Genomic DNA, 12,473 nt, shown 5'->3' on the forward strand with positions numbered 1-12,473 from the left:
ATTCTTAAGTCAAACCAATTGTGATATATTTGAATGTTGCACAAAATTTTTCATTTGTACCTCATGGTTAACTCAGGAACGTATGGAACATATTGTCCTAAAACAGAATCAATATGATAGAGTCATATCATATTTCATCGAGGCAATCAGATCTAGATTTACTTTATTTATCCCCTTTCTGTCAAATCACCTACTAGGATTTCTAAATATAAATGTCGACATTAATACTTTGTTCAGTTTTGTTTAAATTTCAGAATTAGGTCAGGTAATTTGGTATCTACCCATGTTCCACACACATGTATACAATTTTAACACATATTATATAGATAAAGTCAATCAATGATGACAATAGGCCAATCCATCAATATCCGCCCCAGAGTCTATTATATCAAAATGAATGAATAAAGAGGCTCTTTTTCTCACAACTCTTTCTTTATTTCAGACCAATGTTTCAGTAACCATCTGTCACTCCTTGGGACAATATTGGGCAGTATATGCACTGTAGCTATATACACAAATGTAGATCTTGCTGCTTTCAGATACAGTCACAAGCGTTTACATATATACAGTGATTGCAGATGTACGGATTCAAGGATGCACATTTCTCAGGCATCGAAATATGAACCAATGAATATGACACACTGCACACAAAAGGCATTCGAAACAATAGAGTTAACAGGTGTAGTTTAGTTTTTTTTCTAAATGGCATATCAAACTATCACAAATAGAGGTATATACAGTACTCCAATTGGAAAAGCAAACTCACATTACACTTAGTATCAGCAGGATACAAATTATTGTGCTAAATACAAGATTCATTGTACATTCACTTAGTATATGCTTTATACAGTTTCATTACCCTGAGTATCATCCTCCGTAGTGACAGCTGGCTCAGTACTTTCCCTTGCTAATCACGGTGGTTAGCAAGCAAGCAGGAGTTTTATAGAGACCTTGTCCTAAATATGTGCAACTCAGATGACTTGGCATCAAAGAGAACAAAATAAAACAACACAGTCCTATTCTACAATTCATTAGGACACCTATTTCTAACCAATCTACCTGACAATTTCATATTTGTCTACTAGTATATGACCAGTAGTCTTCAATCAGACCAAGGACATTGTAAACAACTGAAGCTGGTGTTTGACCACTCTATACAGACAGACAGCAGTGATGCATGATGAGCTTCATCTCCTGCTCTGTAATCTGCTTCCCTACTTCTGCCAGTTCACGTTTCCAGACATCGATGAACTGAAAAAAAGAAATACCTGTACGTTTATGAAGGTTAGACATCCAGGTAAACAACATTAAAATAGAACTCAATCTCTAGAACTGGATAAAAAAACAGATATTTACTTCTGGACGTTTCGAGTGACATCCATCACTATTCTTCAGCATCACTAGAATGAACTGGCAGGACAATTCAATACAAAGAAAAAAAAAGAAGTGTTCTAAGTGATGTACTTCTGATTAAACAGTTGTAACATCCAGTCACCAATGGAGATGTGAAGGGCATTTATCTTGTTCTCAGATAGCTAAATTAAGTAATGAACCTGTACAATACATTACATGTACCTTACCTTACCTAGCCTAGATACCAGACCCCAGCCTGATCACCAATAAAATATCTATCATAGATATTTTTGAGGCTATACATTACCTGTTTGGTACTTTACCTCAGTGTCCAGCTTAGATCAAGGAACCATGCATACATTACCTGTACAGTACTTACCGGGTATCCAGACCAAGAAGCTATGCATGTGTTACATATATACGGTACTTACATTTACGTGGTATACAGACAGACAAACAAACCATACTGATACAATACTTAGTTTGTATACAGACCAACAAGCCATGCAAATATTACTTAACAATGTCAGGTCCCACCCTGGAGTACAACACTCCAACAATCTGTTGTGGGACATCAGCTATGTAAGTATGAATAAATTACTGGTTAGACATCTTAGACAATTCCAGCCATTGCCTGACCAAATAAGTCTATAATTATAAGGTGCTGTTAAGTGTTTCATCTGCACTTGGCATATGCAGGCATATACAGGGCTCGAAATACCACCTGCATATGTAGATTAGTGCAGGTAAAATTGGAGCTGTGCAGGTATTTCTGGTATCTACATGCATGTAACCTGCACTAGTCCATGTACTGGGTTTTATACATAAATGTCCTATGATGTAGGTGTATATTGTTTGTTATTAGGCTGCATTGACTGTTACCATACATAAAGTAAAAAAGAAAATAGCAATAGTTCCTGAACAATTTTAGCATGATCCATACTTCCTAAATTCAGAGTGGTGCAGGCAAAATTTGCCTGGTGCAGGTAATTCTCAATTTTACCTGCACCAGTGCAGGTATGCAGGAAAAAGGCATTTCTAGCCCTGGCATATGTAAGGCTTCCTTCAGTCAATATTGACCATGGGAAACTAGAAGCATCAATGTTTTGGATTAATGTTTAACTCACAATTTTGGATTTTACCATTGGAGGGACCCAGGTGGCCATGCAGTATAGCTGGCAACTAGAGTGAGTATCAATTTCTACAGGTGCACTAGTAGAGCTATACAAAAACATTTTATGCTGACTGAAGAGACCTTCTCTCTCAAACAAGAAGAGGTGCTGCCCACATCATTGCAATGCAAGGTATCAATATATATATTCAAGTAAACTAGGATTTGAGGCCTGGCCTACATGTATGTCAGGACATAGAGCTGTGGACAGGTACACAGGTTTACGTATAAGGTACAGGTCCGGATCTGAACATGTACCTAAAAAGTTTGATCAACTATAGGCAGGGCTCGAAATACCACCTGCATATGCAGGCTAGTGCAGGTAAAATTGGAGCTTTGCGGGTATTTCAAGTGTCTACCTGCACCTAACCCCCACTGGTCCATGTACTGTGGGTTTTATACATAAATGTCCTATAATGTAGCTGTGTATGGATTGTTACTAGCTGCATTAACTGTAACCACCTATAAATAATTAGAAAAATTGCAATGGTTTCTGAACACTTTTAGTATGAGCCATACTTCCTAAATTCAGACTGGTGCAGGTAAAATTTGTCTGGTGCAGGTAATTTTAAATGTTAGGTACTTTGTATGCAGAAAAAAGTATTTCGAGCCCTGATATGTAAGTTATAAAAATAGCCAACTGACTGTTATGATAATGAACTGTCATCATTGTATGATTCTATGAATATTAACATACATTGTATTTGAGCTTCATAACAAAGTTTTCTTAATTTTCAATTGCAAGATTATAACAAATGTCATCATTGATTTGGAATTGACTTATCTGTGGTCAATTTACACTTTATGTAAAACCCACTATTGATTTAGTTTGTTGTAGGTACAGGAACAGGTCCGGGCCAGTACCTAGAGGATTTTACAGGTACAGTACAGACTAGTACAGGTACAGATATTTAGGTCCACAGCCCTACAGGGGTTATTATTGTTCTGACACTGCTTCAATATTCCTTCTTACCACATACAATCATAGAATCAATCAACTTCAGTACATCGTGGTATCATACAAAAGTCAATTTTCCTAGCCTGGGTACTATCCCTATTCTACCGGGGCTCCTTACACTCGCTACCCTAAAAAAGCCCCGGTAGAAAACGGATGGTACCCAGGCTAAAAAATTCTATTCTTCTACATTCAATACGTTATAGCTGGTCATTTGTCTAACCTTCCTGGGCACTTACATTTCATAATAAAGTTTTTTTGGCCAAACTGTTTAGTTGCACGCTCGCATCATTTTTGGGGTTCCCATAGGATGTAATCCATATATCAACATGGCCTTAGTTCAGTTTCTAGAGGTGGCCTACACCAGCCTTGCATTGAGCAACACCATTAAAAAAATATAAAATAGAAAGATGGAAGCAGTTATTGTGTACTAGTAGCACAATAAGTTACACTTTCAAACTGGTACTAGTAGACTTGTGTGGCACACTACTGTGCTACATTGCTTTGAACCTGAATTTAACTCAATCGGATTCCTATCATAATCTGAGAGGGATGTACATAACCACAGTTACATGTAGCCATTGTAGGTACCCATTTCCACCTAAGTGACTGAAGTGATGTCAAGTGCCTTTCCCAAGGGCACAACATCAGAGGCATGTCAGGGGATTCAAACCCAGGACCTCTGGGTTCTCGGTCAAACACCCTACTACTAGAAGTAACTGTTACTAGTATGCCAATATGACACCAATGTCAGGATGACACCACTGTTCATGTCCAGAGGATCAGGTTCTAGTCCGGACCCACTATAGTAGTATAGTAGTCCCATATCATATTTTGCGGTCTGCCTAAACACCACATACGACCACAACAACCACAAACGACTCTAATAAGCAGTGTATATGGGGCAATGACCTTGTGTGACGCACTGGAGACAGTATTTATACATTTATGAATTTAAAAAAACAAAGCAAGTCCTGTGCATTCACCAGTTATTTAGACTTATTTCGCTGATTTCAAGATCGAAGCAATTCATGGCCACCATGTTGGATCGCCCGTGCTAGGAGTCTGCCTGTGGAAGTTCTCAATACCTTCCTCCTTTCATAGACGACAGGGCGATAAAACTATGGAAGCTGTTCATTCATAGGTTATAGCATACCGCAATTCTATCATTGTCAACTTATAAAAACATGTATTCTAAGTGTTTTTCAGGCTCAAATGTTAGCAAGCATGATCCAACATGGTGGCCAAGAATCTCTTTCATCTTAAAACGGAAATAAGTTGAAATAACTGGTGAATACATAGGATGCTGCATTTTTTTAAAATTCATAAATGTATAAACAATGTCTCCAGAGCGTACACAAGGTCGTTGCCCCATATACACTGCATATTAGAGTCGTTTGTGGTCGTTTGAGGTTGTTTGTGGTGTTTAGGCAGACACCATATATTTTGGAGAGCGAGACATGTGTAGAGGTCTCTGTGTTACAAGTTACCGTCTGTACAAGTTGGAAGTCAAACATTTAACTAAATTTTAAGTTATTTTCATTATCAACAACTAATATGAGATAGAAAACGAAGGTGTAACATTCAACATTTCATTTTGTTTCATCGTACTTTCTTTTTTCTTCTTTGGTATGGCTGACTGTTTAATAATTAATTTAGCAAACTATCTCCCCTAAAAGACGGAATAAGACCAATAACTATTGTCAGTTTTTCCTGCCCGGTGCAGCAAGAATTTTGTGCCAGTCCCTGATACTAGTACTAAGTACCCACCTAGCCAAGCATGATAGAAAGGGTACTAGTACTGATTTCAACTGCTCTGGCGCTTGATTTTGGTAATGGCGCATGCACAGTCACATTCGGTGCAGGCCGTTGTACAAATTTTCAATGCCATAGAATTTTCAATGGAACAGTCATGGTGCCTCAACAACCCATCCAGAGATCAAGGGATATTAAAATACAATGTAGGTGAGGTGAGCTAAAAACTTTTATGCAGTCTATGATGGAAAAAACAGTACATTAGGATCTAGCAATCATTCTAGGCATCCTTTTTGGTACCAAGATAGCAGCATTTTTCACAGCAATCCCTATCTATCCCTGACCTATCATGTGTCAAGACAGGAACATTTTGAGTGCACAGTCAGCATCTTGTACTGTTGTAGTCTTGTTTTTGTTTCATAGAAATTCATAGAGAACTAGGGAACATCAGCTACTGGTGTAATGACTACTACTACTATCACCGGAAGTGGGTACCCAGTGGACATCGAAACTAGCCCATCGTTTGCTGCCTTGTCCAGATACGAAATGTGTACGTGTAACACACAGTTAGAGCCACTCTCTAATTGCAGAAATCAAATTTTGTTCCCGTGTCATCACAGTAGTGTTTCCCTTTGTATGTCAATGCAGGGCTTTGCTGGAGAATTGCAGAACAAATCTTGCTGATTACCAATTTGTGTGCACTTTGCTGGTGCAGAACCAACATCCCACCACAAGGCAAAACACTGTGATTATGAAAATAAACAATTTGAAGGTAACTTGTGCATTGTTTGGGAAATATTTCAAGTTTTACAAGGAGACTTGCATAGGGCCCCACTGTAGGCGGGCTGAATCTGCAGCTGGTACACCAAAATGGCAGACTTCACTTGTGATATGGAAGCTGGTTAGTTGCTATGGGGAGGATCATGTAACTGAATAAGCCGTATAAAAGGAGGATACTAGGACCTGCCAAGGTAGCCTGCCCTAGCCAGCCCATATTTTCCTGGAACCCCCTGTCACTACTAGTCATATGCAAATACATATGGGAAAATATCTCGGTATCTGGCTCACAGAGACAAGAAATATCTAAGACTTACGTGTTACTTGATAAGGTCTTCTTCTTTGAATGGCCTGTATCAAGTAGTTTACTAAATTGAACTGAATATTGAAGCATGCAATATGGACAGTCAAATTACACAGTGAATGCCTTACCGTATATCTGCCCCGATGGAACAGAGGAATATTTTAGCCATGCTCTGAATACCACCTTACTTTACCTTTAGACTAAAGAGCCTTCTTTCCAGGGAAGTCCGTTCCACTGCCGACCGGATAATGCCAGGGATGGACGCCAGGCCAGGCAGGATACTGGCCAGCTGCAGGCTATCGCTACAAAACAGGCCGCCATTTTGTTTGAAGTGATCAGCTGGTCAGCTCGACTCCCATCACGCAATGCGCGTCACAGCGTCTAATTTACCGTCATTAGTCTGCCACCGACAAGCTTCGCTAATGGCAGCGATCTGGAACACTGGATCGTAATCTATACCCGATACTATCGCCTAATGATTTCCCATTTTTAACGACAAGAAACGCTAATGACAACAGTATCGGGTGGCCATCCATGGCTGGAATACCAGACAGAGTAAGGCCAACGGAAGCAAGACAAGGATCGATCAAAGTATCAAAGTCGCGGCCCGCCAGCATGTCAGCCCTACGGGCCTCCCGCTTTGAAACCACGGCATGTCAGCCCTACGGGCCTCCCGCTCCGAAACCACGGCATGTCAGCTTTACGGGCCTCTCGCTCGGAGACCACGGCATGTCAGCCCTACGGGCCTCCCGCTTTGAAACCACGGCATGTCAGTCCTCCGGGCCTCCCGCTCCGAGACCACGGCATGTCAGCCCTACGGGCCTCCCGCTCCAAAACCACGGCATGTCAGCTTTACGGGCCTCCCGCTCCGAGACCACGGCATGTCAGCCCTACGGGCCTCCCGCTCCGAGACCACGGCATGTCAGCCCTAGTCTACGGACCTCCCGCTCCGAGACCACGGCATGCCAGTCCTACGGGCTTTTGCTCCTAGACCACGCCTTGCAAGCCTTGCGTACTTTTCCGGGACGTAGCGAAAAAAAAAGTGGAAAAGGCAAAGTGAGGACGATAGGAAAATCTCAGCCCATGCTTCAGACAGGAAATCTTACTCGCCTGCAGTTGAAAAGCGACCTTCTCTTCAGCCACAGCCTCTCAACTTTAATCTCAACCTCAACCAGGCTATCGTGGAGCCTATCCTCGAAGTTGACCCCTGTATAGACGTAAGCACATTTACATGTATCACTCTGCGCCATAGTTATGTTATGTTAATGTTATGTTATGACGTCAGCGGTGTCCCGGATGTTCTCCGCCATATTGTTGAAGAGTATCCAGAAGTTATTAAACCGTGCTGCGTTCATCCCTTGCACTCGCGTCGTCCTTTGCGATCCTGGTAGTTCACTACTGACGTGGTAGCAGCGATAGGATTCGAACTACCCACCAAGACAAAAAATTGCCGGGATACGCTCCTTAAACGACCGTGATGGCATCGAATCGCACTCGGAAACAGTGGCCTCTGACAACATCGGAAACCATAACGTCATTCGAATCATGGAAAAACAACCTGGTCTACGGCCTATCGCTTGATCCCAACTTTGCTCCCTTTCTCGCCCCCGGCGCCACGTGGCAAAAGCAGAGCCGAGGGGTGGAAAATCGCGGCTTAGTGGCTGACGGTGAAGACGTCCCGGAAGCTCAGAGGAAAACAGCAGCACAGAAGGCCGCCATTTTGGACATGCTCCTTGGCCAGATCGCCAATTTCTGCCCTATCATCGCCAGATCTCGCATCTGCAAGGCAAGTGTGTCTCTGAACGACATATGGCAAACTATTCGCTTACACTTTGGGTTTCAGTCCACGGGGGGATATTTCCTCGACATCGCTAATATTAAGCTGGAACCAAACGAGAAACCGGAGGATTTGTACCAACGATTATGTGCCGCTGTAGAAGATAGCATGCTCACTGCGGCAGGGCCTATCACTCACCACGGGGAGGCTATGACGGCTGACGAAGAGCTCACACCGTCTCTCGAAAACTTCATTGTCTTAACATGGCTCAAACTAATCCATCCTGACCTACCAGCGCTCATCAAGCAACGGTATGGCCCTGAGCTTCGAAATAAGACTCTAGCCTCCATTAAGCCAGAAATATCCTTGGCCTTGTCGTCTCTCTTGGACGAACTTCGTAGCACGGAAGACATCCGCACTCTCCGTCTCACTCAGAACCGCCAGCCGTACCGGAAGTACCCATCCACCCGCCCCCAAGGCGCCAAGACCAAGTTCAAGACTAACTCCAACACCAAGAGTAGCCCAGCTACGTGTCCACTTTGTGAACAGGTAGGCAGACCAGCATTTGACCACTATCTAAGTGTCTGTCCGTATCTCCCTGCAAAGGATAAGAAGTACATGGTGCGTACTCGTGCAGTAGAGATAGATGATGTGTATGACGTTGATGATGACATCCACTCTGATGAAGAGGAGGAACCCAGTATTTGTCAGGCCAAAACCATTTCTCCTGTACCAGAGCCATCTCCTCATGTGTCACGTGTTGCTATCCGTGCATCCCCACATCTAGATGCCTTTCATCATGGACAAACTGTACGCATTTTGTTGGATTCTGGTGCAGAGTCTAGCATGATACGAGCGGATGAGGCGAAGCGACTCGGCTTGCGCATCAACCCAAACACAACACAGACCCCAAGCCAAGCAGATGGAGGTCGTATGTCAGGTATGCTAGGGGAATGCACGACAACATTTTACCGGCAGAAACTACCACTTCGCTTTGAAGCCCTTGTTGTCACAGATCTTGCCTCTCCAATCATTGCAGGCAGCCCTTTCCTGGAAGCAAACGGGTTCACTATTGACTTCACTCAACGCCAGATCCGCCTCCCAGATGGATCCATCTCCAGTTACACTCCATCCGTCAAAAGACACAACCCGCACATCCACCGGATCTCCCACAACCTGATTCGCATGCAGGACAAGTCAACCACCCTGTGGCCCTCTGACTTCTTGGAACTCCAACTACCCGAGGACCTGAAAGACTACCCTGATGTCGCCCTTGAACCCCGTCTTGATTCTCTTTCCACCCAGCAGGCAAAGGCGTTCCACCAGGGTACGTACCACAATATTGCAGGCTACATAAGAGTCCCAAACATCTCGTGTGCACCTGTCCACATCGCAAAGAACATGCATCTCTTTAATGCTGTGCCAGTGGTCTCGGTTGTCTCTCCCTCCCCAACTCTGCGGTCTTCAACTGTTCCCCCTGACCAACCACCTTCGTACCAACATCAGCCTTTCTCTGACTCCGTCCATCTCGATCCAAACAACATCCTCAGTTCTACTCAGCGGTATGCCATGTCATCAGCCCTTCAAGAGTTTGACCAGGTTTTCAACCCCCAGTTTCCTGGCTACAACGGCGCAGTCGGCCCCATCCAGGCCGTAGTCAACATGGGTCCAGCGCAGCCCCCACAACGTAAGGGACGTCTTCCCCTCTATGGCAAAAACCGCCTCGTCGAGTTGCAGCACACCTTAGATGACCTTGAATCCAAAGGCGTCATTGCTACTCCAGAGGATGCTCAGACGGTGGTGGAGTATTTGAATCCATCATTTCTCGTCAATAAACCAAATGGCGGACATCGCCTCGTCACAGCATTCACCGACGTGGCAAAATATTGCAAGCCTCAACCATCGCTCCTGCCAAACGTTAACATGGTCATGCGCCAGATAGCGTGTTGGAAATACATCATAGTCTCCGATCTTACCTCGGCATACCATCAAATCCCTCTACACCCGAACTCTCGCAAATATTGCGGCATTGTCACCCCGTATAAGGGCATCAGAGTGTACTGCCGCAGTGCCATGGGAATGCCAGGCAGTGAGACAGCACTGGAGGAGCTGATGTCACGCGTCTTAGGTGATCTGTTGATGCGTGGAATCGTCGCCAAAATTGCCGATGATTTGTACTGCGGAGGAAACACATTTCAAGAACTCCTCGCCAACTGGAAGGAAGTCCTAACTGCCCTCCAGGCCAGCGATTTACGCCTTTCCCCGTCCAAAACCATCATCTGTCCAGCAACTACCACGATTCTAGGATGGCACTGGAACCAGGGCCAGATATCAGCCTCTCAACACACATTATGCACGCTGGCTACGTGCTCTCCACCCCCATCCATCACAGCCCTACGCTCCTTCATTGGGTCTTACAAGGCCCTGTCTCGCGTCATTCCAGGCACATCGGTACTCTTGGGACCGTTAGACAACCTGGTCGCAGGCCGATCATCCGGCGATCCCATCCAATGGTCAGATGAGATGCTTGAGGTATTCCGCAAGGCTCAGCGGGGCTTGGATCAGCATCAAGCGGTTGTTCTCCCTAGACCGGATGACGAACTCTGGTTAGCAACCGATGCCGCTGCCCGCCCAACTGGCATAGGCGCCACGCTCTTCCTTCGTCGCAACAACAACACAAGGGTTGCAGGCTTCTTCAGTTGTAAGCTTAAGCCACACCAGCGCCAATGGCTACCATGCGAGCTAGAGGCCCTTGCTATAACATCCGCCCTGAAACATTTCAAGCCGTTCTTTATACAGACAACTAAACCAGCATTTCTGGTCACAGACTCCAAACCGTGTGTCCAGGCGGTGGAAAAGCTACGCCGAGGCGAGTTCTCCCACAGTCCACGAGTGTCCACCTTCCTTGCCGCTATAAGCCAGTTCCCGATCAGTGTACAACACATCAGCGGTAAACACAATCTATCTACCGACTACGCCAGCCGCCACGCCCTGGAGTGTTCTGACAGCAAATGCCAAGTCTGCTCCTTCGTCCATGCCCTCAGTGAGGAACCAGTCATTAACACCACCACGCTTAGTTCGGCGTCTAACCTAGACCTCCCAGTGTACACCAGTCGCCAGGCTTGGCACGCCATCCAGAACTCGTGTTCTTCATTACGACGGGTCTTCGCTCACCTTCAGCAAGGCACACGCCCATCAAAGAAGGACACCAAAGCCCGTGATGTTAAGTCCTACCTGTCACGCGTTACCATCGCTCCCGACGGTCTATTGATTGTTCCCAACAGAGATATGTTTGGTGTCACACGTGATCGCATAGTGGTCCCCCGTCAGGTGGCCCACGGCCTGGCTACAGCGATTCACCTCCGGATTGGCCACCCCACCTGCCACCAACTCAAGGCTGTCTTCTCCAGGTATTTCTTTGCCTTAAACATGGACGCCGTTCTCCACCAGGTCTCGGATGCATGTGACCAATGTGCCTCCCTCAAACGCCAACTACCCATCCCTCCGTCCTTCACCACACAACCACCTCCTTCAACGGTCCTCACCTCGTTCGCAGCAGATGTGATGAGACGAGCCCGCCAACAAATCCTTGTTGTCAGAGAATGCAGTACCTCCTTCACAAGTACTCAGCTCATCAGCGGCGAAACATCCACCAGCCTCAGAGATGGACTAGTTGCATTGTGCACTCCACTTCGTCTCCTGGATGGTCCTCCTGCTGTCATACGTTGTGACCCAGCCCCAGGATTCCAGGCCCTGATCAACGACCCCTGGTTGACAGAACATCGTCTCCAGATTGAAGTAGGGCACCACAAAAATGTCAACAAAAACCCTATTGCAGAACGCGCCATTGAGGAGCTGAGAGAGGAACTCCGTAAGATTGACCCTCTTGGCCAACCTATCACACCCGCCCAACTAGCCGTGGTCACGGCCTCCCTGAACACAAAGGTCCGATCCAACGGCCTCTCATCGCGAGAGTATCTGTACCAACGAGACCAATTCAGTGGCGAGCAACTCCCACTTTCAGACAACCGTCTCCTCGAAGAACAACACCGCCGTCGTTCCGAAAACCACGCCCCCAGCGCCAAATCCAAATGCCCCAAGGCAGGGCTCGCGCCCACTCCCACCTTCCATGTGGGAGACTTAGTCTATGTCCATTCAGATAGAGACAAATCCCAAGCTCGCAGTCGGTACCTAGTCACAGCAGTGGAAAAGGACTGGATCTATATCTCCAAGTTTATCGGTCGCCAGCTGCGTGCTAGATCCTACAAGGTTCGATCAGCAGAATGCTATCCTGTCCCATGCCAGGTGCCACCGCAGCAACGCCAGACTGTCCCCTCTGACGATGACACAACGACGCTTCTGAACCTGAAGAACCTATCCC

The 12,473-nt window shown here is 45.6% G+C and overlaps 1 protein-coding gene and 1 long non-coding RNA gene across 2 annotated transcripts in view; both read right to left on the bottom strand.

Moving 5' to 3' along the window:
- Positions 1-764: 764 nt before the first annotated feature.
- On the bottom strand, positions 765-6,647 carry LOC118430407. The gene is made up of 2 exons (XR_004832850.1): positions 6,509-6,647; positions 765-1,251 (listed from the first exon to the last, which is right to left on the bottom strand). It is a non-coding gene; the product is annotated as an uncharacterized LOC118430407 (long non-coding RNA).
- Positions 6,648-7,424: 777 nt separating this feature from the next.
- Positions 7,425-12,473, bottom strand: part of LOC118430409 (polycystin-2-like) — a 7,660-nt gene continuing 2,611 nt past the window's right edge. The window contains exon 3 of the transcript XR_004832851.1: positions 7,425-7,522. The gene's annotated coding sequence lies outside the window, so the exon portion shown is untranslated. The remainder of the gene's footprint in view (positions 7,523-12,473) is intronic.

This window comes from Branchiostoma floridae, chromosome 14 (assembly GCF_000003815.2).
Source record: "Branchiostoma floridae strain S238N-H82 chromosome 14, Bfl_VNyyK, whole genome shotgun sequence".
NCBI lineage: Eukaryota > Metazoa > Chordata > Leptocardii > Amphioxiformes > Branchiostomatidae > Branchiostoma > Branchiostoma floridae.